The 22,960-nt window shown below is 39.3% G+C and overlaps 1 pseudogene; it reads left to right on the forward strand.

Moving 5' to 3' along the window:
- The first annotated feature begins 15,855 nt into the window (after positions 1-15,855).
- LOC131420628 (small ribosomal subunit protein uS13-like) overlaps positions 15,856-22,960 on the forward strand; it is a 120,120-nt pseudogene continuing 113,015 nt past the window's right edge.

Below are 22,960 nucleotides of genomic sequence, written 5' to 3' on the forward strand. Positions count from 1 at the left end.
GCCTGCTCCACAGGGGCCAAAGCAGGAGAGAGACCCGGGCAGTCTCCAGACGCGGTGTGCCTAAGGGAGAAATCTCACCATTCCTCTAGAGCACATAGCTGTTCCTGTTGCTCAAGTCTGTGAGGAATTTCTCCTGGACGTCCTCATGAAGAAGGCAGTGAGATTTATTGGGCAATATACTTTGCAGAATCCCCACAATAAATACAAAAGAGGTTCTGCGCTGCCGCTTATTAGAGCGCCCTCGTTGTGAGCTAGGGCAGGATGCCGAAGACCAGGTGAGTGCGAGTCACGCGACAAGGGGCCAGAGCAGTGTGTCATGTCCGCCTGGCTGCCGCCAGCCCACGGTACAGCATAAAACCCCCTCATTCAAATAAGCTTTGCTCTCCCTCTCAGACTCCCATCGTCCCAATTCCCCCATTAATAATACGCCCTAATTCTAAAAACTCGAATCCAGCTGTTACAACTTTTAAGTGCTGTTATCCAAAGCAAGTCAAAATGACACCAAATGTGTCTTCTACATGCATTCATCATTTGTGCATTTGGCCCAGCCACTGGGTTTTTTCCCCCCTGTTGTTCACGAGGGTTGCAAATGCCAAAAGCAATCAATCTATGCAGCAAATCAATGTGAATAGCCGTCACGGGGAAGAGCTAACCTGCAGCATCTGCTATTTTTTTGAAATAGCAGCCGAGCTCGTCTTGGGATCTGATGATCAGAATAGCCGTGCACTAAAGGAGCTGTCTCCCTTCAGCTTTAAAAAAATTCTCTTATTCGAGGCTAGCTTCGCAGAGTTTCCAAGCTGCAGGAACAGCTTGAGCCCGGGGGCGGTGGTCCTGCGCCGCCGGCCGTGGGGACCGGCGGTCCCGGCGTCCTCCGCGCTCTCACCTGCACGCTGCTGCATTGATCCTCCGTAAGCGCTCTGGCTGCGCAACAGTCTGCAACGTGCCATCAATATCTCTGTGGAGGGTGCAAAATGCAATTTCTTTGTGTCCTTAGTGTGTGTGACACAGCTCATCATGCTTTTAAAGATTTCCTCCCGGCTTTGGCTAACAGCCTTTGCTTGCTTCCTGCAGTTCTGTTCATCATGCGGCAAAAGAAACCTGTCTGATGTTGCCATCTCAGGAATTCAACCAGAAAACATGCTAAAATCAGATATTTAGGTGAGCTGACATTGAGGAACAATAAAGAATAGTGATCTCATTAATAGGAAGAAAATTTGAATATGCAAATATTTTCTTGTCAAACTAAAAAAAAGGAAACAAAAAGAAAAAAAATATATTTTGGGAAATTGGACATCCCCACAATGGTGAAATATGTTCTGCTCCCACATTGCTTATTTTCCTGGGTGTAACATTTCTATTTTAAATTGTAGCAACAGATCCAAAAAGCAAATGTCTTTGAAAATTCCATTTCGTGTAAGCATCACTGTGTGCAGTTAAGCTTTTTTTCCTACTGAAAATTATTGCAAATAGCATGAAAAATGTCAATGTAGGAAGCGGAATAAAAGTAATGGATGGTCTTACAAAAACAGAGGGAAAAAATGTTCGTGAAATACCATGCTCAAATGACTAATATTAATATTAAGTAAAATTATTCCCTATAGGCAAGAAAATAAGTAAGATGCCTACAGGGAAACATATAAAACAACAGCAGCAGGGGAAATAAAGTTAGAAAAGTCAGTAATATTTCTAGATGATTTTAGGAAGTTGGCAGAGAGAAGATCCAACAGTAGGATAAAATTTGCTAATATTGCCCAGGAACTGAAAATTTCTGTTTATTTTTCCAGCACACCATAAAGAATTATTAGGTGTTGTTGTTGGCCTGAATTATTCAGATTGTTTTCTCTATTTCCTGTGTCACTTTGCAGAAATCTTAATTTTTATTCTCTCACACTGTCTCCCATGTATACCCATCCAATCTCATTCTTAGATTTCTATTTATGATTAGCAGTATTTTAAATTTCCTAAATGCAGTCCTTTATTTGGCGTCTTGATCATTAAAAAGTCTCGATGTTGAATCTTACTTTCCTGTTTTCCCTTAGACATTTGCTTTCCTAAATTCCAGATCAGCCAGTGTCTCATATACGCCTCACCATTACTCCATTTTAATTGAAGGCTTCTTGTTCAGTACCCAGGGAGTTACAGTACCATACAATCAAGGAATTCTCAAGTAATTTTAAAAAAATTTGAGGCTAACATGCAGATACTTGCCTGGAGGAGGTGAAGTTAAAGCTCCCTGTTAAAGAACAGGAGGGATTTAGGTGTAGAGAACAGAGGAGGCTATTCCAAACAGAAAGGATGATATGTAACCCACTCAGCTGTAGAGGAGAGACTTGGACACTAGAGGGATGCCTGGCAGAGAGGGGGGTAGAAGCAATTTTTCTTTGCTTCTGATCAATGGTTATAAAAGCCACACTGCTAACAAAGTCCACTGCAAGCTCTGGAAGGTGTTGTATTGGACATGCCCTCTTTAGTTCCACTGGGGGAAAGCAGGGCCATTCACCCACTGAATGCACTCAAAACCACACCAGAAGAAACAGGCCCCTAAGATCAGGGCACATGGGGAGCTCTGGGCATGATTAAAGTGTTTGATAATGAAATGCTCCACTCTGCTTTAGATGCTATGTTGCATTGACTACCCAACTCTTCCAATGCAGAGCCCTTCTGGAACTCATCAGCATCTCCATCCACCATTGCTGAGTCTTTTTCATCCTAATTAAGGGCTTCCAATTCTTAATTGCCTAAATCTCTCTGGGGAATTCTCAATACATAAATCACAGGTTGATTTGTTTGTGGTGGGACAAAATTACTATGTTTTCCCTTTAGTTTTAAATTCTCTTCTAAATACCTATAAGAATGTATGATTGGGGTCATTCTTTAGGTAAAGTAGCAGCAGATTATGGGAGGGGAGAGTCTTACTGACCCAATCCGCTGGTGTGCTTACCATAGGTACAGGATACCAAGTTTTACAATCAGGCTCCGAGACCGGACTAAAGAGAGGAATAGTATTAGAGAAAGATCTTTAATTCAATACTTGATACTGTAATTTGGAGCAATAAATGAGGATGAACATTCACTCTATCTTAAAAATTAACCCAGAATCCTTTGTATTCTTTTTTGCCCAACTTTATTGAGACATAAATGACATATAACATTGTGTAAATTTAAAGTGTATAATGTGATGATTTGATACATGTATGCATTGCAAAGTGTTTACCACAATAAGGTTAGTTATCACATAATTTACCTCACATAATTACCATTTTGTTGTTCTTGTTGTTATGGTGAGAACATTAAAGCTCTACTTTCACAGCAACTTTCCAATATACAATATAGTGTTGTCAATTATAGTCACCGTGCTGTACATCAGATCTCCAGAACTTACTCATCTTATAACTGCAAGTTTGTACCTTTGATCAACATCTCTCCATTCCCTCCCATCCCTCAGCCCCTGGTAACCAACATTCTACTCTCTGTTTCTATGAGTTTTGATGTTTTTAGATTCTACAAAAGTAAAGTGAGATCATACAGTATTTGTCTTTCTCTGTCTGAATTATTTCACTTAGCATAATACCCTCAAGGTCCATCCATGTTGTTGCAAATGGCAAGATTTCTTTCTTTTTTATGGATAATATTCCATTTTAGTCATATATACATGAATTTTATATATATCTCACATTTTCTCTATCCATTCATCCATTGATGGACACAGGTTGTTTCCATGTCTTGGCTATTGTAAATAATTCTGCAATGAACATGAGTGTGCAGGTATCTCTTCGAGATCCTGATTTCGTTTCCTCCAGGTATATACCCAGAACTGGAATTGCTGGATCGTATGGTAGTTCTATTTTTAATTTTTTGAGGAACCTCCATACTGTTTTCCATAGTGGCTGCACCAGTTTGCATTCCCACCAACAATGCACAAGGGTTCTCTTTTCTCCACATCCTCCCCAGCATTTGTTATCTCTTATCTTTTTGATAATGGCTAGTCTAACAAGTGTGCTGTGATATCTCATTATGGTTTTGATTTGCATTTCCCTGATGATTAGTGATGTTGAGCACCTTTTCACATACTTGGCCATTTGTATGACTTTGGAAAAATGTCTATTCAAGTCCTCTGCCCACTTTTAATTGGATTGTTTTTTTGTTTGTTTTGCTATTCAGTGTTATAAGTTTCTTATATATTTTTTATATTAACCCCTTGTCAGATATATGGTTTGCAAATATTTTCTCCCATTTCGTAGGTTGCCTTTTCATTTTGTTGATAGTTTCCTTTGCTGTGCAGAAGGCTCATAGTTTGATGTAGTCTCACTTGTTGGTTATGGTTTTGTTGCCTGTGCTTCGGTGTCATATCAAAAAAATCATCATCAAGACTGATGTCAAAAAGCTTTTCCCCTATGTTTTCTTCTAGGAGTTTTATGGTTTCAGGTCTTATATTTAAGTCCTTAATCCATTTTGAGTTAATTTTTGTGAGTGCTGTAAGATAGGGGTCCAATTTCATTCCTTGCATGTGGAAATCCAGTTCTCCTAATACCATTTGTTGAAGAGACTATCCCTTTCCGATTGAGTATTCTTTCCAAGGCTTCTTAGTCAAATATTAGTTGATCATATAGGTGTGGGTTTATTTCTGGGCACTCTATTCTGTTCCATTGGGCTATGTATCTGTTTTTATGCCAGTACCACATTGTTTTGATTACTATATCTTTGTAATATAGTTTGACATCAGGAAGTGTGATGTCTCCAGCTTTGTTCTTTCTCAAGATTTCTTTGGCTATTTGGCATCTTTTGTTGTTCCATACAAATTTTAGGATCTTTTTTTCTATTTCTGTGAAAAATGCCATTGGAATTTTGATAGGGATTGCATTGAATCTATAGTTGGCTTTGGGTAGTGTGGACATTTTAACAATATTAACTCTTCCCATCCATGAACATGGGATATCTTCCCATTTATTTGTGTCTTCTTCAATTTTTTTCATCAATGTCTTATAATTTCAGTGTACAAATCTTTCACTTACTTGGTTAGATTTGTTCCTAAGTATTCTATTCTTTTTCATGCTATTATAAATGGAATCTTTTTCTTTATTTCTTTTTCAGATAGTTCATTGTTAGTGTGTAGAAATGCTACTGATTTTTGTATGTTGATTTTGTATCCTGAAACTTCACTGAATTCATTTATTAGACCTAGCAGTTTTTTTCATGGAGTTTTTAGGATTTTCTATATACAAGGTCATCTCATCAGCACACAGAGGTAGTTCTACTTCTTCCTTTCTGATTTAGATGGCTTTTATTTCTTTTTCTTGTCTAATTGCTCTGGCTAGGACTTCCAGTACTCTGTTGAATAGGAGTGGTGAGAGTGGGCACTCTTGTCTTGTTCTTGAGCTTACAGGAAAAGCTTTCAACCTTTCATCATTGAGTCTGATGTTAGTTGTGGACTGGTCACATATGGCCTTTATTATGTTGTGGTATGTTCCTTCTATATCCAATTTGTTGACCATTTTTATCCTAATAGGATGTTAAATTTTGTCAAATGCTTTTTCTGAAACCATTGAGATAATCATATGATTTTTATCCTTAATTTTGTTAATGTGGTGTATCATATTTATTGATTTGCATATGTTGAACCATCCTTGCCTCTCAGGGATAAATCTCACTTGATCATGGTGTATGATCCTTTTAATGTACTGTTGAATTTGGTTTGCTAAAATTTTGTTGAGAATTTCTGCATCTATATTCATCAGGGATATTGGCCTGTAGTTTTCTTTTCTCTTAGTATCCTTATGTAGCTTTGGTATCAAGGTAATGCTGGTCTTGAAAAACAAATTTGGAAGTGTTTCCTCCTCTTAAATTTTTGGAAGAGTTTGAGAAGAATTGGCCTTAATTCTTCTTTAAATGTTTGGTAGAATTCAACAGTGAAACCATCTGGTCCTAAGCATTTCTTTGTTGAGAGGCTTTTGATTACTGATTCAATCTCTTGTTGTTGGTCTGTTCAGATTTTCTATTTATTCATTATTCAGTCTTGGTAGGTTGTATCTTTCTAGGAATTTATCCATTTTTTCTAGGTTGCCCAATTTGTTAGCATATATTCTTTCATAGTAGTCTCTTATTATCTTTTGTATTTCTGTGGTATCAGTTGTAATGTCTCCTCCTTCATTTATAATTTTATTTTTTGAGTCCTCTCTCTTTTTCTCCTGGTAAGTCTAGTTGAAGATTTATCAATTTTGTTTATCTTTTAGAAAATCAACTCTTTGTTGAACTTTTCTATTGTTTTTCTATTCTCTATTTCATTTATTTCTTCTCTGACCTTTGTTATTTCCTTCCTTCTGCTAACTTTGAGATTAGTTTGTTCTTGTTTTTCTAGTTATTTGAGGTATCAAGTGAGGTTGTGTATTTGAGATCTTTCTTTTTTCTTAATGTAGCATTTATCACTATAAAATTCTCTCAGCACTGCTTTTGCTGCATCCCATAAGTTTTGGTATGCTGTGTTTCCATTTTTGTTTGTTTTCAATATATGTTTTGATTTCATCTTTGACCTATTGGTTGTTCAGGAGTGTGTTGTTTAATTTCCACATATTTGTGAATTTTTAGTTTTCTCCTGTCATTGATTGCTGTTTTCATACCATTGTGGTTGGAAAAGATAGTATAATTATAATTTTAAAATTTGCTAAGACTTGTTTTGTGACCTAACATATGATTTATCCTGGAGAATGTTCTGTGTGTACCTGAGAAGAATGTATATGCTGCTGCTATTTGATGGAATGTTCTGTGTATGTCTTTTAGGTCCATTTGTTCTATTGTTTTGTTCAAGTTTGTTGTTTCCTCATTGATTTTCTGTCTGGATGATCCAGCCATAGTTGAAAGCAGAGTATTGAAGTCTACCATTATTGTATTGTTGTCTATTACTCCTTTCAGATCTGTTATTATTTGCTCAATATATTTATGTGCTCTCATGTTTGGTGCATGTATAACAATTGTTATATCCTCTTGATGAAGTGACCCCTTTATCACTATATAATAAGCTTCTTTGTCTCTTGTTACAGGTTTTGACTGAAAGTCTATTTTGTCTGATATAAGTATAGCTACCTCTGCTCTCTTTTGGTTTTCATTTATGTGGAATATAATTTTCCATCCATTCACTTTGAGTGTGTGTGTCCTTGAAGCCGAAGTAAGTCTGTTGTAGGCAGCATATAGTTGGGTCTTTTTTCTTTTTAATCCATTTATTCATGCTATGCCACTTGATTGGAGAATTTTATCCATTTCCATTTAAAGTAATTATTGGTAGGTAAGGACTTACTATTGTTATCTTGTTAATTAATTTTTCACTGTTTGTTAGTTCCACTGTTCTTTTCTTCCACTCTGTCTTCCTTCATGAAATGATGATTTTCCATATTGACATACTTTGATTCCCTTCTCTTTATCTTGTATTTACTATAGGTTTTTGTTTTGTGGTTACCCTCAAGCTTACTTGAAACATCTTATAGACAAAACAGTCTCTTTTAAACTGATAACAATTTAACTTTGATCACATACAAAAACTCTTCCCTTTATTCCCCCTTCCTACATTTTACATTTTTGATGCCATACTTTACATCTTTTTATATTATGTATCCATTAAAAAAATATTGCAGCTATATCTATATTCTTAATACTGTTGTATTTCAACCTCTATACTAAAGTTGTTAACAACACATCACCATATAACATTATTAGAGTAATCTGAATCTGGTTATATGCTTGCCTTTGCCAGTGTTTTTTTTTTTTTTTTTCCCATATTACTAGTTAGTGTACTTTTGTTTCAGCTTGAAGAACTCCTTTCAGCGTTCTTCTAAGGCAGACTTAGTAATCTAAGTCTGAACTCCCTCAGCTCTTGTTTGTTTGGGAAAGACTTTATCAAACCTTCATTTCTGAAGGACAATTTGTTGGGTGAGGTACTCTTGGTTGTCAGTTTCTTTCTTTCAACACTTTTAATATACCATCCCATTCTCTCTTGGCCTGCAAGGTCTCTGCTGAGAAATCTGCTTATAGCCTTATGGGGGTTCCCTTGTATGAGAGAATTTTTTTTTTTCTTTTGCTACTTTTAGATTTCTCTCTTTGTCTTTGATTTTAAAAGCTTTTATTATAATGTATCTGGGAGAAGATCATTTTGGATCACAGTTTTGGGGTAACCTATTAGCTTCATGAACTTGGATGTCCAAATCTCTCCTCAGGTTTGGGAAGTTCTCAGCCATTATTTCTTTAAATAAACTTTCTACCCCTTTCTCCCTGTCTTCTCTTTCTTGGACTCCAATGACACATAGATTGTTTTTCTTAATGGTGTCCCATAAGACCTGCAGGCATTCTTTATTCCTTTTCATTCTTTTTTCTTTATGCTTCTCTGACTGGATATTTCAAATGATCTGTCCTCGAGCTCAATGATTCTTTCTTCTGTTTAGTTGAGTCTGCTGTTGAGGCTTTCTATTGAATACTTCAGTTCAGTCATTCTATTCTTCAGCTCAAATTTCTGTTTGATTCTTTTTTATGTTTTCTCTTGGCTGAACTTTCCATTTTGTTCTTTCTTTTTCTTTTGCTGAGGAAGATTTGCCCTGAGCTAACATCCATTGCCAATCTTCCTCTTTTTGCTTGAGGAAGATTTGCCCTGAGCTAACAACTGTGCCACACTTCCTCTATTTTGTATGTGGGTCGCCGCCACAGCATGGACACTGATGAGTGATGTAGGTCCAGGCCTGGGAACTGAACACAGGCCACTGAAGCAGATTGCAAACTTAACCACTAGGCCACGGGGCTGGGCCCCTTTCCATTTTGTTTTCCTGATATCGTTAAATTGTTTATCTGTGTTCTCTTGTAGCTCTCTGAGCATCTTTAGAACAATTATTTTGAATTGTTCGTTGGGTAATTCCTGTATCTCCATTTCTTTGGGGCCAGTTACAGAAAGTTTACCATATTCCTTTGGTGGATTCATATTTCCCTGATTCCTCATGATCCTTGTAGCCTTGCATATGTGTCTGCACATTTGAAGAAGCAGTCACCTCTTCCAGACTTTCTGGACTGCCTTTGATAAGTAATGACTTTTACCTGTGTGTGGAGGTGTGTTGGAGCATTCTGTGGCCCTGGGTCTAGTGGTACAGGGCACCAGCTGCTGGGGTGTGTGGCAGCACGAGGTCTAGGGGGCCATGGTAACTCACAGGCTCAGGCTTTGGGGTCCACATCATTGACAATTGTATGGCCCTTGGTGAGCACTATGAGAGATCTGCAGAGCCTAGAAGGGCTGTTGGGGTCCTCAGCAGTGCCTCAAGGTCTTTTGGCTAGGGACCAGGGCAAGCAGTGGCAGTGGCCAGAGCTGGTAGTGTGCACACGCTTGGCCATGGGGGCCAGTTGCAGGTGCCTGTGTAGTGGTAGGGGCTGATTACAAACATGCATGTAGTTGGGGGGCCAAGGCAGGCAGCAAGGGCCAGGGCCAACTGTGAGCACACTGGCAGCTGTGGGGACCCTGGCTGTTGGCATGTACTACTGTGGCTTCACAGTCTTTCCTGGGTGTGCAAATGGCACTGGAGGCCAGTGACAGGTGTCAGGCTGGTGGTGTGCAAATGAACATCTGGAGGGGCTAGCCCCGAGTGCACACATAGCAGTGGGGTCAGCTGCATGGGTCTAGGCTGGCATCTTGAACTCACACACCCACAGAGGCCTGAGCTACCAATGTGGTTCCCAGCTCTGCCAGGGCCAGAGGAGAGGAGGGAGCAGGGTGGTACTCAGGTGCTGGTGTCAGCGAACACAGACACCTGGGGGGTAAAAACCTGGTGAAATCTGCAGGGGATCTGCAGCAGCTTTACTGGTTGTTGGTTTCTTCAGTGGCAAAAGCTGCTGAGGTCATTTGCAGAACAGGTCACTGGAAATCTCAGTTGCTCCTGCTGTGTGGCTAACACTGGTAGCCCCTCTTTTTCTTCCTTGTTCCTAGCCATCTCTACATGTCACAGCTTTGCCAGTCAGGTAAAACTGAAGTGCGATCTTTGTGCAGTGCCCCGATAGGCTGAGGAGACTGTTTGCTCATGCTGGTCTTCTTTTCCCTGCAAGGGGAACCCTTTCTAGCTGGGGAGGCCCATCTTGGGCAATGCCGGCTTGGGGGATGGGATGATGGAGGCAAAATGAAGTTGTTCTTCTTTCCCTTTTTGTGCTGTTATTCCAAGTTTTTTGTTCCCCTGTGTTGCTATAGTTTCTTGAGGGGACTTCAGAGCTCTCTCAGAGCTGGTTTTGTTCAGGGATAGCTGTCTAGTTGTTGATTTTTGTGGGGCGATGGAGGCTGGGGTCTCCTACTCCGCCATCTTGGTGGTGACACTCTGGAATGTCTGGAATGGTGATGACATTCTTTTCAGTGGCTGCAGATATGGGGATATTATGCAAAATCAGTTGTTCCAAGGGGCACTCGGCCCTCACGGCCAGAAAAGTGTCTTGCTTAAGCCCAGAACCACAACTCCAGCTGCTTCATCAATCAATAATTATCCCCATTCTGGCATAGCTGGAGGTCTGTAGGACTGCTGGTCTTAGAGAGAAAACTTTATTAGTTTTTCTGCCATTTTTCCAGCTAGCCAACATCAATGACATTTGCATTCTCGGTTAAAATGAGTAGCAAGACACAGGACTACTATTTTAAATTCTGGGCACCTTTCCATAAATGTAGGAATTGGGAATAATTCTCTTTAAGAGGGATTTCTTTCTTTTTTTTTTTTAAGGATTTTATTTATTTATTTTTTCCCCCCAAAGCCCCAGTAGATAGTTGTATGTCACAGCTGCACATCCTTCTAGTTGCTGTATGTGGGACGCGGCCTCAGCATAGCCGGAGAAGTGGTGTGTCGGTGCGCGCCTGGGATCCGAACCCGGGCCACCAGCAGCGGAGCGCGAGCACTTAACTGCTAAGCCACGGGGCCGGCCCAAGAGGGATTTCTAAATATTGCAGATGTCATTTGGACATCAGCTACATATCCTGGTAGATATTTCTAGTTGAAATAGTAAGAAATTATATACCAACCACCTCTTAGAGTTGGCCTAGCAAGTGCCTCACTTTCATACTCTACCATTTTGGGTAGCAGTTCCTTAAAAAGAGATTGGCTCTAAGGCACTTTGTAATGACAACTAATGTCGGCTATCTGCATGCTAACTTCAGTCAGAATATTCCGTATTTTAGTACTAGATGGGTTTGAGCTGCACCCAATTGTTGTATGATTCTGTCATCTTAATAATCCTTTATTCATTTTTCCTGCTCTGTCTCTTTTAATGGTCACTGATAAAAACATAATGAACACAGGGCCAGCCCCGCGGCTTAGCGGTTAAGTGCGCGCGCTCCGCTGCTGGTGGCCCGGGTTTGGATCCCAGGTGCACACCGACGCACCACTTCTCAGGCCATGCTGAGGCCGCGTCCCACATACAGCAACTAGAAGGATGTGCAGCTATGACATAAACTATCTACTGGGGCTTTGGAGAAAAAAAAGGAGGAGGATTGGCAATAGATGTTAGCTCAGAGCCGGTCTTCCTCAGCAAAAATACGAGGATTAGCACGGATGTTAGCTCAGGGCTGATCTTCCTCACAAAAAAACAAAAACAAAACAAAAACAAAAAAAACATAACACAGAGCTCCTAGCAATGAATGTTTCCCAGGGAATCCAGCTTCCTGGCTTCTGCCTTGGCTTACCATCTAAACATGCCGGTGACTCAGACAGTCCCCCACCAAGGCTGGTTTCAGCTGCTTGTTTTTATCGTGTGATCAAGATATTGGATGTGCCTGGATCCCAAGGGCCTTTCTCTGTCCTAGACATTCCAATCTAATCAGTATGAAAAACATCCAACGTAGTAAATGCCACTTTAATTATAAGCTTGCTCCAACTGGATTAGAATCAAAATCAGCATGCTTAAGACAAAAATTAGATCTGAAAGGTGAAATTAGTAATTGAGCTTCTGAGACAGGAGTCCATTTTTATTTCATGATTAAGTGATTTTCTTCTCTAATTCTTATTTCAGTATTCTCATTGCCACCGTAAACCTACACCATTATTATCCCACACATTATTTTTCAAGTAATTCAGTTTCCTTTTACTTGACTTTTATTTACCTTTCTGGTATGACTTCAGGTTTACTGCCTGCCTTCTCTTCAGGGCACCCCAAGTTCTGGATGCAGATGCTAAACATTGCAGAGAAGCCCTAACAGTAGAGGTTAGTAAGTAGTTATGAACACTGGCTTTAGTCAGACTTGGTTTCAAATTCTGGCTCCAACACTTCGTAGCAGTGTAACTTGCACGTGCTATTTACCTCTCTAAGCTTCAATTTCCTCAGTCATAAAATAGGAAGAAATTATACCTATTTCACAGGGTGATTTTAAGGATAAATGAGTTCACGTAGGTAATGTCCTTGGCAAAGGGCCTGGCAAATGCAGTAATATCACCTGACAAATGCTACTTTTTGATACAACTAGGAGGGTGCTCACCAGATCCGTGTGTAAATCTGGAATCAGAAAGACTCATTCAAATCCCAGATCTAGCTCCTAAGAGTTGCAAGACCGTGGACAAGTTGTTTAATTTCTCTGTGCTCTGTTGGCTCTTTTGCAAAATGAGAATAAAAACACCTGTCTCATAGGTATCCCTTCTGGGTGCTGTGTTGATTAATACAAGCTTCTTTTAAAAGCTAAGTGTCAGGCTGTATTTGTATATACAGACTAAAGTGGCCACCATACATTTTTCTCTGGAACACTCCAGTAATGAGAAAGAAAACATGACCATCATTTTGTAAAGGTTTCCCGGGGTAGTTACTCTGGTTCTGTCCCCATGGCTAGGAATAACACCTCTTATTCAAATCATTCAGCAACAGAGTTTTTCCTTTAGGTGAGGTTCTCTGCGATTAGAATAGGCAGAGTTATGAACAGGTTTTCTCTGCTTTGTATTCATTCTACAGACTTGGATTACAGTAGGAGGGCAATGATAGCAGCTGAGCCTAGGTCGAGGCTGATAAGAGACTCCAGAAAACACAGTGGCCTATTGTTGATAATGTTGAAGAACAAAATACCTCAGATGTTCTAAAAATGGGATCACTCTTTCTAGTTAGAGATAAAAATACCTAGGAACCAGCTGCATTATAACTGGATACATAGAAGAGAGTGAGCGAGCTGTTTGTTTAACCATTAGCAAAGGGCCTTGTGGTTGGTTGTATTATTGTCCTCAATTATTTGCTGCTGCTCTCTGTGAGGGGACTATACCCTTCCACCTCACTAACATCAGGTTTCATGTGACTTGATTTGGGCGATGAAATGTGAGTGGTGTGCCACTTCCAAACAGAAGCTTTAATTTAACTGGTAATTCTTTGCTTTTTCTTCAAAGAACTCTATCTAGGGGCCGGCCCGGTGGTGCAAGCAGTTGGGTGCGCGCGCTCGGCTGCGGTGGCCCAGGGTTCGAAGGTTCAGATCCCGGGTGCGCACTGGTGCACTGCTTGGCAAGCCATGCTGTGGCGGTGTCTCTTGTGAAGTGGAAGAAGATGGGCACAGATGTTGGCCCGGGGCCAGTCTTCCTCAGCAAAAAAAAAAAAAGAGGAGGATTGGCAGATGTTAGCACAGGGCTGATCTCCTCACACACACACACAAAAAATAGAACTCTATCTAATGATTCCCTTATGTGGGCCAAAGGGACGTGATGGTCACTGGATTTAACTGGCCTCTTGGCAATGCTGCAAAGATAAGCACAGTATGTCTGGCATTTCATTTTAGAATGTAGGACACACTGTCCTCAGGTTTGGTTTTCAGTCAACACAAACATACACACACACCTCTCATATATATTTATTTTTTCTAGACGGTTGAGTAAATTCCCCTGTCTTTTGTTATCTTCTGTGAGATAATTTAACTTCTTAATGCAGTTGGAAAATGTGGTGCAAATGATACTGTAATAAATGAAAGAACTTCATCAACTTCTAATTAGAAATTGAATCACTATGTGGATAGCGTAATAAAATACCCTGCTTTTAGCAATGTACAACAGAAATTGATTCAGGGAAGACTTTATTGAGAGGATAAGATTAAAAAGCTCTAATTAAATTTATTTAAAAAAATATTTTCATAACTTCTGGATCAGCACTGTCCAATAGAACTTTTGGTAATGAAGGAAGAATTCTATGTCTGTACTGTCCAATATGGTACCCATTAGCCACATGTGGCTATTGAGCACTTGAAATGTGCTAGTGCAACAGAAGAACTGAATTTAAATTTCATTAATTTAATTAATATTTAAATTTAAATAACCACACATAGCTAGTAGCTACTGAATTATACAGTGCACCTTAGACCCTACATTGGAAGAGTATCTTTTCCTAATAATTGAAGTAGTCTTTCATGTTACTATATTTGGCACTAAGAAACTTACATGTATGTTTACGTATATGTGTGTATGTGTACCTACGTGTACATATCTATATCTATATAGTTACTTGTCTAGGCAAGTACCAGACAACCTCACCCTTTTATGTTTAGCAGCCATATCATTGTAGATCCAAGTATTGCCTGTTCTGTTTCAGGCTCATACAGGCACTCTCAATAGAGGTCTAATCTAGCTTTATGGAGCAAATCTTACAAGAAAGCATTTCTCCAAGATAGTCTCTATATGCAAGTGGATAGCACCACATCCTAGAATCATAAGTCAAAGATGTTGTTTAGTCCATCCATTGATCTAGAAAGAACCCCTCCCAAATTATCCTGACAACTTCCAACATTATACTTCCAAATCTCTATACTTTGGCTCTTCATCTTTATATGTACTGGAAATTAGAGTCCCAAGTTCCTCAACCAGATTTTAGTTGCTCCAGTCACTGAATTGAAACTGAACTATATTTTCATCTCACTATATAATTAAATAAGGAGTTTATGTCCCCCATTTTCAAAGGACTCATCTCACTGCAAAGATATAATATCTGGGATCTACTGTAATTGTTAAGCCCACGGGATTTGGAAAATAATAATTCCTGATTGTGAAGATATCATTATTTGGGAAGGCTGGAGGCAGATGTATTATTAGGGACAGTTGGACACTGACTCTTTTACTTTCTGTGGTTATGGCCTTCCTGGTGGACTTTCTGAGGGAGTAGAGGCCAGGGAAATTCTTGCCAACACAGGCCACATTGGTCACTGCCTCAGAGAGATTCTTTATCTTTGGCTAATTAACTAAGACATTTAATCTATTCTTAATGAGGGTATGGGTGTGTTCTCTTTCCTTTAATTATAGAGCACCAGAAAGACCTGGTTCTACTTCCTAGTGACAGTGTGAGAATTAATTCACCTATAGGACTTAGCGTAACAACTGACTAATATCATGCCCCGGATAAATGATTATTGATGTAGTTTTGTTTTTACTGAGGTCTAAAATTAAAATGTAATTTTACTCGAAGAACTAAAAAGCTTCTAAGAAGTACAAGATCTTTTGGAATAAAGTAAAAGACTATTCAATAGAAAGCGATAAAGCTACATCAAGTATATACATTGACACCAAAAGTCCCCTCAAATGCAAGGTTTTATAGTTTTCTACTAAAAAACAAAATACAGATCTTCCTTGACTTCTGATGGGGTTACATCTGGATAAACCAATTGTAAGTTGAAAATATCATAAGTTGAAAATGCACTTAATACACTTAACCTACTGAACATCATATCTTAGCCTAGCCTACCTTAAACATGCTCGGAACACTGCCTACGGTTGGGCAAAATCATGTGACATAAAGCCTATTTTATAATACTGTGTTGAATATCTCATGTAATTTATTGAATACTGTACTGAAAGTGAAAAAGCAGAGTGGTTGTGTGGGTGCAGAATGGCTGTAAGTGTGTGGGTTCTTCCCCTCACGATGGCGGGGCTGAGCGGGAGCTGCCACTCGCTGCCGCTGCCCCGCATCGTGAGACAGTATCCTACCACATGTCACTAGCCTAGGAAAAGATCAAAATTCAAAATTCTACTGAAGGTGTACCGCTTTCATACCATCATAAAGTCAAAAAACTGTAAGTCGAACCATTGTAAGTCAGGGACCGTCTGTATGATGGGATGGCTGCAAGTTAAAGATCAGTGTCCCGTCTACAGACAAGCCAGGTGTGAGCAGCCTTGACCTTTATTCACCTGAGAAAAGGAAGTGACGGAGCGAATCTAAAGAAGGACAGCTGAGGCACTCCGAGCGCCGTAAGCTGTTTGTGGTTGATCATGCGCCAGACCCTGGAATTTCAACTGGATTTCACCTCCAGTTTCCCTCAGCCCAATTAAGGTGTATTCATAAAGCTCTAAGGTGCCTGCTCCTATGAGCAGTGGGTGCCACAGGAAGCTCCCAGTGTGGTTTCAGGGATCTTTCTGCAGTCTAGAGGCAGAGGCAGGTGTTAGTCATCAAGTCTTCCACAATAGAAAAGTAATGCCACCAGTAGGATTAGGCTCAGATACACAGGGTGACACATTTGAGCCAGATTTTCTTAACTTGGAAACGAAATTGGACAGTTCTAAAAGTGTATTAACTCTTTCAAACACTAACGTGAAAGAGAGAATGCCATTTTCTAAAGTAGCTGAGCAGCATCAGGACCTGACTTAAGCAAGGAAGAATTGATAGCAAGAGATTATTACAATATGCGAGCAGGTATTTTAATGTTTAATGTAAACTGTCTATCAATCTTATATGGATTATATCTAGTGTAAAAGACAACAAATCAAGATTACTTATTTTTCAACATATAAATAGAGCAGGAATCAGGAAAAGCTGATTTATCAGAAATATGTTATATATTTGTTGTGTCTTTATTCTCCAGGGAAAAATATAAAATTCTGTGCAGCTAAAGCATCAACTTGATAGCTTGAAGATTGTTAACATTTAAGAATTTTTCCTGGGGGAAATAAAGTGGAAATTTAAATGGTGTTGCAACTTGCCATTAGTGTGGGTTTTCACTATTTCCAAATGAGGACACAAGTGAAAGACAGTGGGGAACCTGCTCGAACTATATTATGTTCAGTCAAATCCTCTTCCTTGTATTGACTCTGTAGATACACGCTGTTTTAACTGCTAGATGTCTTTGTTCTAAGCTGTTAGTCGTTAAAGAAACTTTAAAGTTTCCTTGTTTAGCAAATATTCTTATAGTCGTCGGACATATGTGTCCATATATGGATATGCATATAGCCACAAAGATATATTTTGTATTCACCAAGCAGGACAGCACTTTATTCCAAGTTGCAGAGTCGCGTCCTCTAAGAAAATTCTGCCTCTCCTCATTGCTGATAACGGACACCCCCCCTCCCTTGCCAGATTCTATACTGTCTGGTCCCTTCACTTCTGAACCCCAGCAAAGGGTCTACTATCCTGTGAGATGCGTCTAATTAAATTTTAGGGCATATTGAAGTGCTAGAAATAAACAAAAATAAGACAAGAGCTCACGCATAACAACAATAGTAATCATCAGAGCAGTCATTTAAATTAATGCTTTTAACCAGGCAACCTAAACATCATAATGCAAAAGCAGAAATAGAACTTAAATTTAAATCAACATTCTACCCCATAAAAACAGAGGGGCGGGAGTGAAATCGACAAAGATACTTTTACTTTACCCATGTAAACATCAGATTGTCTTTCCTCCCTAGGCTTGCTTTGCTTTCTTTGGCATGACAGTTCAGATTCTTCAGCCTCCCCATGAAGAAGAGAAAAATTCCCTTGAAGCCGAACTAAATTCATCAGCAAATGAAATTACATTCATTTGATAAAATGCTAAATGGAAAAAGGCAGGTTTATTTTAAACCGTCAACAGGCTGTTTTAGTTAATCATGCACAGTGCAGAAGACAGGAAAATGGTTGCTAAGAAAATGGTTGGCATGCTTCCACGAGGTCCACGTGATGTGAAATGCATCTGCTCGTTTCAACAGTGAAATAGAAAAAAAGAAAATAAACAGTTCAGGGTATATTTGGTGAGTCACTGTGGAACACAGGGCCAAAAGAACTTATGTGTTGTCAGTTTATTTTATACAACCTTATTGTTATAACATTAGCCTTTTCTTAAAATTCAAAACATTTCATTTTAATAGTAATATTTTGTTAGAAAATTGATACATATTCATTGTAGGTAAATTGGAAAATATGAAATAAGAAAATTAAAATCTTCTATAACACACAGATACCAATATCTACAATGCCTGGTGCATGCATAAGAAGGCTCAATATTTATTTGCTGAATGAACTAGTATATATTTTATTTACAAATATGGGCTCATACTGTATATACTTTTATAACCTGCTTTTTATTCAGTAAAATATTTATCATAGACATTTTTCTATGTTATTAAATATTCTTCTTCAGCATTATTTTAATAATTTCATTATTATGGAACACATAAGTTGTTCTCTTGCAAGACTTTTGTAATAGCCAGAACTGAACACAAGCATCTCGCCCAGTGAGGCTGATACTATGGTGCTGATGAGATCTGAACATGTTCAAGATTTTCTGCTTGTAGGTCACACTTATTTCTTTGGTTATTGAGACCGTCAATGGAGTCTCAGCTCTCTGATCATGTGTAATTCCACCATTTCCACCCCCCAGATACTGACTTTCACTAGTTAGATAGATACTGCTTGCTGTCAGCATCCAGGCACATGAATGGAGAGAGAATAGCCAAGGACAGCAACCTGCTTGGCCTCCCCCTGCACACCATAATTGTCCTCAGAGTGAAGTAACCATGGACATCGATGTCCACAGCATCTTCAAGGTGGCTGCTATGGACAAAGAGGACAGGCCAAAAGAACAGTATTAAATCACAATGTGGAAGAATACATTGGTTAAGAAAGCTATTGATTACACGATCCAGAAGGCTGAGAAGTTCAAAGCAGAAAAATGAGAAGCAGAGAAACATGGTTGGTGTCTCCTAAGAACTCACTTGAGTCCACTGTCTTCACTAAGGACAAAATGGAAAACAGAAAAATTCAAGACAAAAACAATAATGGAGGGCAAACAGAAGATTCTTGAAGATTCAGTAAGATCATCAGCTGGCTGAACAAGAACTAGCCTGCTGAGAAGGAAGAAGTTGAGTATCAGCAGGAATATTGGAGAATTCCAATATTCTGCAAGTTCCTCATCACAAGCTGTACCAGGCAGCTGACGACAAGCTCTCCCAGGGCCAGAGCTCCTCTGTCGCAATGTGTCTCGTCTGAGCCCACTATCAAAGAGGGTGACCGTGCTGACCAGAAGGAAAGCATAGCCCACAGATCTGTTGCAGAGTTTAAATACGTCGCCCAGTCAGTTCAGTAGCAGTTTAAAAGGTTGATTCTAAACTATGGATTAAGCTGTGGAGATAAATAGATCCAAATATGTATAATAGCCCAAACAAAATAGAAGTTCATTTCTTGCTCACTTAACAGTCCAAGGCAGGTGTTCCTGGTTGATGGATGGTTCTTCTCCACACAGTGACTCGGGGAATGACCCAGGCTCATTTCGTCTTATCTCCAACAGGGCTTCACCCTCATCATCTCCCTCTGGTCAATGGAAGAAAATGAGAGCAGAGAGGGGCACATCTGCTTCTTTAAAGCCTTGTCTCAGAAATGGTATTCATCACCAGAACTCAGTCACGTGATCTAACGGCAGGGAGGCCAATTGTGCGCCCAAAAAGAGGGGAAAGGGATTGGTGGTGAGCAGAGGGAACAGCTAGCATAGTCTGCGGTTGTTTAAATTTGGTCATATTTTGTATACTTGAGAGATTCTCACCGCACTCTAGCGGTGTTATAAATGAGTGAAAAATAACACTTATGTATCGATGAATAAAGAGAATTTCTGGGTCAAATGGCATACAAAATTCTAACGCTTTTCATTAAGTGTTATCAAATTGACCTTGAAAAGTTGTTCAGTTTATACTGTCACCTCCATGCCATCATCTACACCATTGCTAACACTGCATACAGTATTAACATTTTAAAGCTTTCTTTATAAACAAAGTATTCAAACAATAGAGAAAAGATGAGCGAGGGATGTAAAAAAAAATCGCCAGAGGTAATCACCACTAATCTTTTGTTGACCATCTTTTCATACAACTCTCTACACAGAAACATTCCACAGAAAAGATATTATATTCACCATTTGAAAAATTGTGAGCATCCCTCTTCTCTTGTTCTCTTTTCCTTCTTTTCTTTATTTCTTTCCTTCCTTCCTCCCTCTTTCCCTCCTTCCCTACCCTCCTTTCCCTCCCATTTCTCAAGCTTTGCTTCTTATGGCCATAACTAACTGACTTGACTGAGTCAGTCCTGACTTGAGGAGGTATGATAGCATAGTAATTGAGAGCACAAACCCTAGAGCCACACTGCCTGGATCTGAATTCCACTTTGTCCAGGTATTGCTATGATGACCTCTGTGTGTTTCAGTTTCCTTATCTGTAAAATGGGATAATAATAATACCTAACTCATTAGGTACTATTAATCCTTGTGAGGATTAAATGAGTTAATACAATGTAATGTAATGTAATGTGTCTTGAACAGCACCTGGTGCATAGTAAGTGCTATATGTGTTTGCTATTATTATCATTAATCTATCACATACGTTACACCTATTTTCTCCTGCCTATTGTTTGTCTTTTGACTTTGTTTATGGTACTGTTTTCATGCAGTAAGATATGTCTAGCCTTTCCTTTATAGTTTTTGTATTTCCAAATGTGTGTTATAAAGGTGTATCTCCTTATTTACTTTTATGTCATCCATGTCACGTATATATTTTTCTAATTTATGCTTTCTTTCAATTACAATTGAGATGGAGATTTGGTGGTTGTTTTGTTAAAGTCAAAGCTATCATTCTTTTTCCTTAAGGTTTCTACACTATTTGCTTAGAAAAGCCTTTGCTACCCATTTACAATTTAATTCGTATATGGAGAAGTGATAGAGGTAGAGATATCACTTTTTGTTCTCAATTCTTTGCTAGTTATCTCAACACCATTTATTATTCTGATTAAAGGAATCTGCTGAGGATTTGCACCTCCCTCACTGGAGCCTGACTTGGCTGAAGCCACACCCCTCCTATTCTTATAGAGCAGATTGAGAGACAAGTCTGCCTGTACAGTCGACTCTTAATTGCCATCCTGTAGATAACCAACCTAGGAGATCAATGAAATAAAAACCCAGACTCAAAAAAAAATCTCAGCCTGGGCCCCTCACACTACTTTCCGTTGGGATCTGCTCAGAAATGCCAGCTAACGTTGTCTTTACGTAAGTCAGCTTGGAAAAACAGTTTTGAAAGGTATGCAGCTGTTTTACAGAGCTAACTACAAGTGAGTCTTGAAATTTCCGCCATCTAGTTATCTGTGCTTTACGCTCTTTAATGGTTACAGAGAATGGAAAGCTGAGTAATGCTCTTGGAACATGAGTCCCACATGTCACTCCTCTGAGCCAGGCACTCTGGCATGGTTTCATAGAGCAGGAATCAGAAGACAAAAGGGATTAAAGGAAGTTTGGCAGAGGTAAGCCACCCAGAGGAGACACAGATTTTTGACCAAAATTTAGGATTAGTCAGCTAACGGCTGATGAAATTTTTTTTTATAAGACTCTTTCTTGTCATGGAGGGCTCAAGCCTGAGCATTCTATGAGTGAGGAGCTTAAAGAAACTCAGAGGCCACTCTGTTTTTAATCCAAAAATTCTTCTTAACAGAGCTACGGGCCTTGGATTTTAATATCTATTTCTTAAAATAATATGGCTCAGTTATGGTCCATGCCAGTGTTCCTCAAACTATCTGTGGTGAAGAACCAGTTATTTTTTCCAATCTGCAAAGAAACATTTCCATAAAATATAATAAAAATGAATTACTAGAAAAATTAAATGAAAATGAATATAAATAAATACAAACATAGAAGCCCAATTTCGTCTTATTAGGTTTAGCAGATACAAAATTACTACATTAAATTGGTATAAAATTTTCTAAATGCTAACTTTTCATTTCTGCACTGATTTCATTGCAGACCAGTAACCGTTAGTGGACTGGAATGGGTTTGTGTGTCCTGCTTTGAGCAGCAATTTCTATGCCATTTCTGGCCCCTAAACCAGTGCATTTTTCAAAGCCAAAGGTTCCTCCATGAGAGAAGCGTGAAGGGAGGATCAATACGCAACAGTGAACTCTTGTGTGTGGATCTGCAGCAAATGTGAGGACCTCTTCATTCTTGCGATCTAGTCAGATATAGTTCCCAAAATGTGTCCTGCGGCCTAATGTTTAGTTCTGAACTCATGAAGTCATGACATATTTGGACTCTCTCATTCTGTAAGTAATGTTCAAACCTGAAAGGTGCTGGTTGTGTAGTGTATTCCCCTTTCCAGTTGCAATTTATTCAATGTTTGTTTTCCATGCTTGAAAATCTTTTTTTTTTAAACCAATGCCTATGAATTTAATGCCATGTGGAATGGAGCAGAGCACGGAGCTTCACACTCTGGGTTACCCCAAGGATTCTCCAGATCCGCTTTGTTCTCTGGTCCTGAAACTGTGAGCTCTTGGCCTTTTAGGCGCTGGCTCAGCCGTTCTCTTCCACGTTGAGAGGACACTGCATCCTGATAGGAGTGCTCACAGGGATCGTTTAACTGATTTCCACTCCTCTCCTTCCAGGACTCCTCTTGTGCTTCCAGCCCCCTGTGTTTTGCTCATGTTATGCACCATTCAGTGGGATTAGACTGGGAGAGGGTACTAGTGTTGTCGGACTGTAGGGAAATCCATTTCTTGGCTGTCCTTTATCTCTGAAAAATGTGAATTTAATCTCCCAGAGTAAAAAAAATCAATTTTTATGCAGTTTACTTAGTAGCATGATAATTGCATTTTACTGTTTAGATATCAGGTAGTAATTTTCTTCAGCAGTACTGCTTCATGCAACAAAGTATTGGTCTTTAGACGTTGTAGTCTTGACTACATGGTCTTAAACATTTGTAGAGATGAGGGAAAAGAGTTAAACCATTTATTCACCTTCTAGGGTACAGTTCTT

Source organism: Diceros bicornis, chromosome 23, assembly GCF_020826845.1.
Source record: "Diceros bicornis minor isolate mBicDic1 chromosome 23, mDicBic1.mat.cur, whole genome shotgun sequence".
In the NCBI taxonomy this organism is placed as follows: Eukaryota; Metazoa; Chordata; class Mammalia; order Perissodactyla; family Rhinocerotidae; genus Diceros; species Diceros bicornis.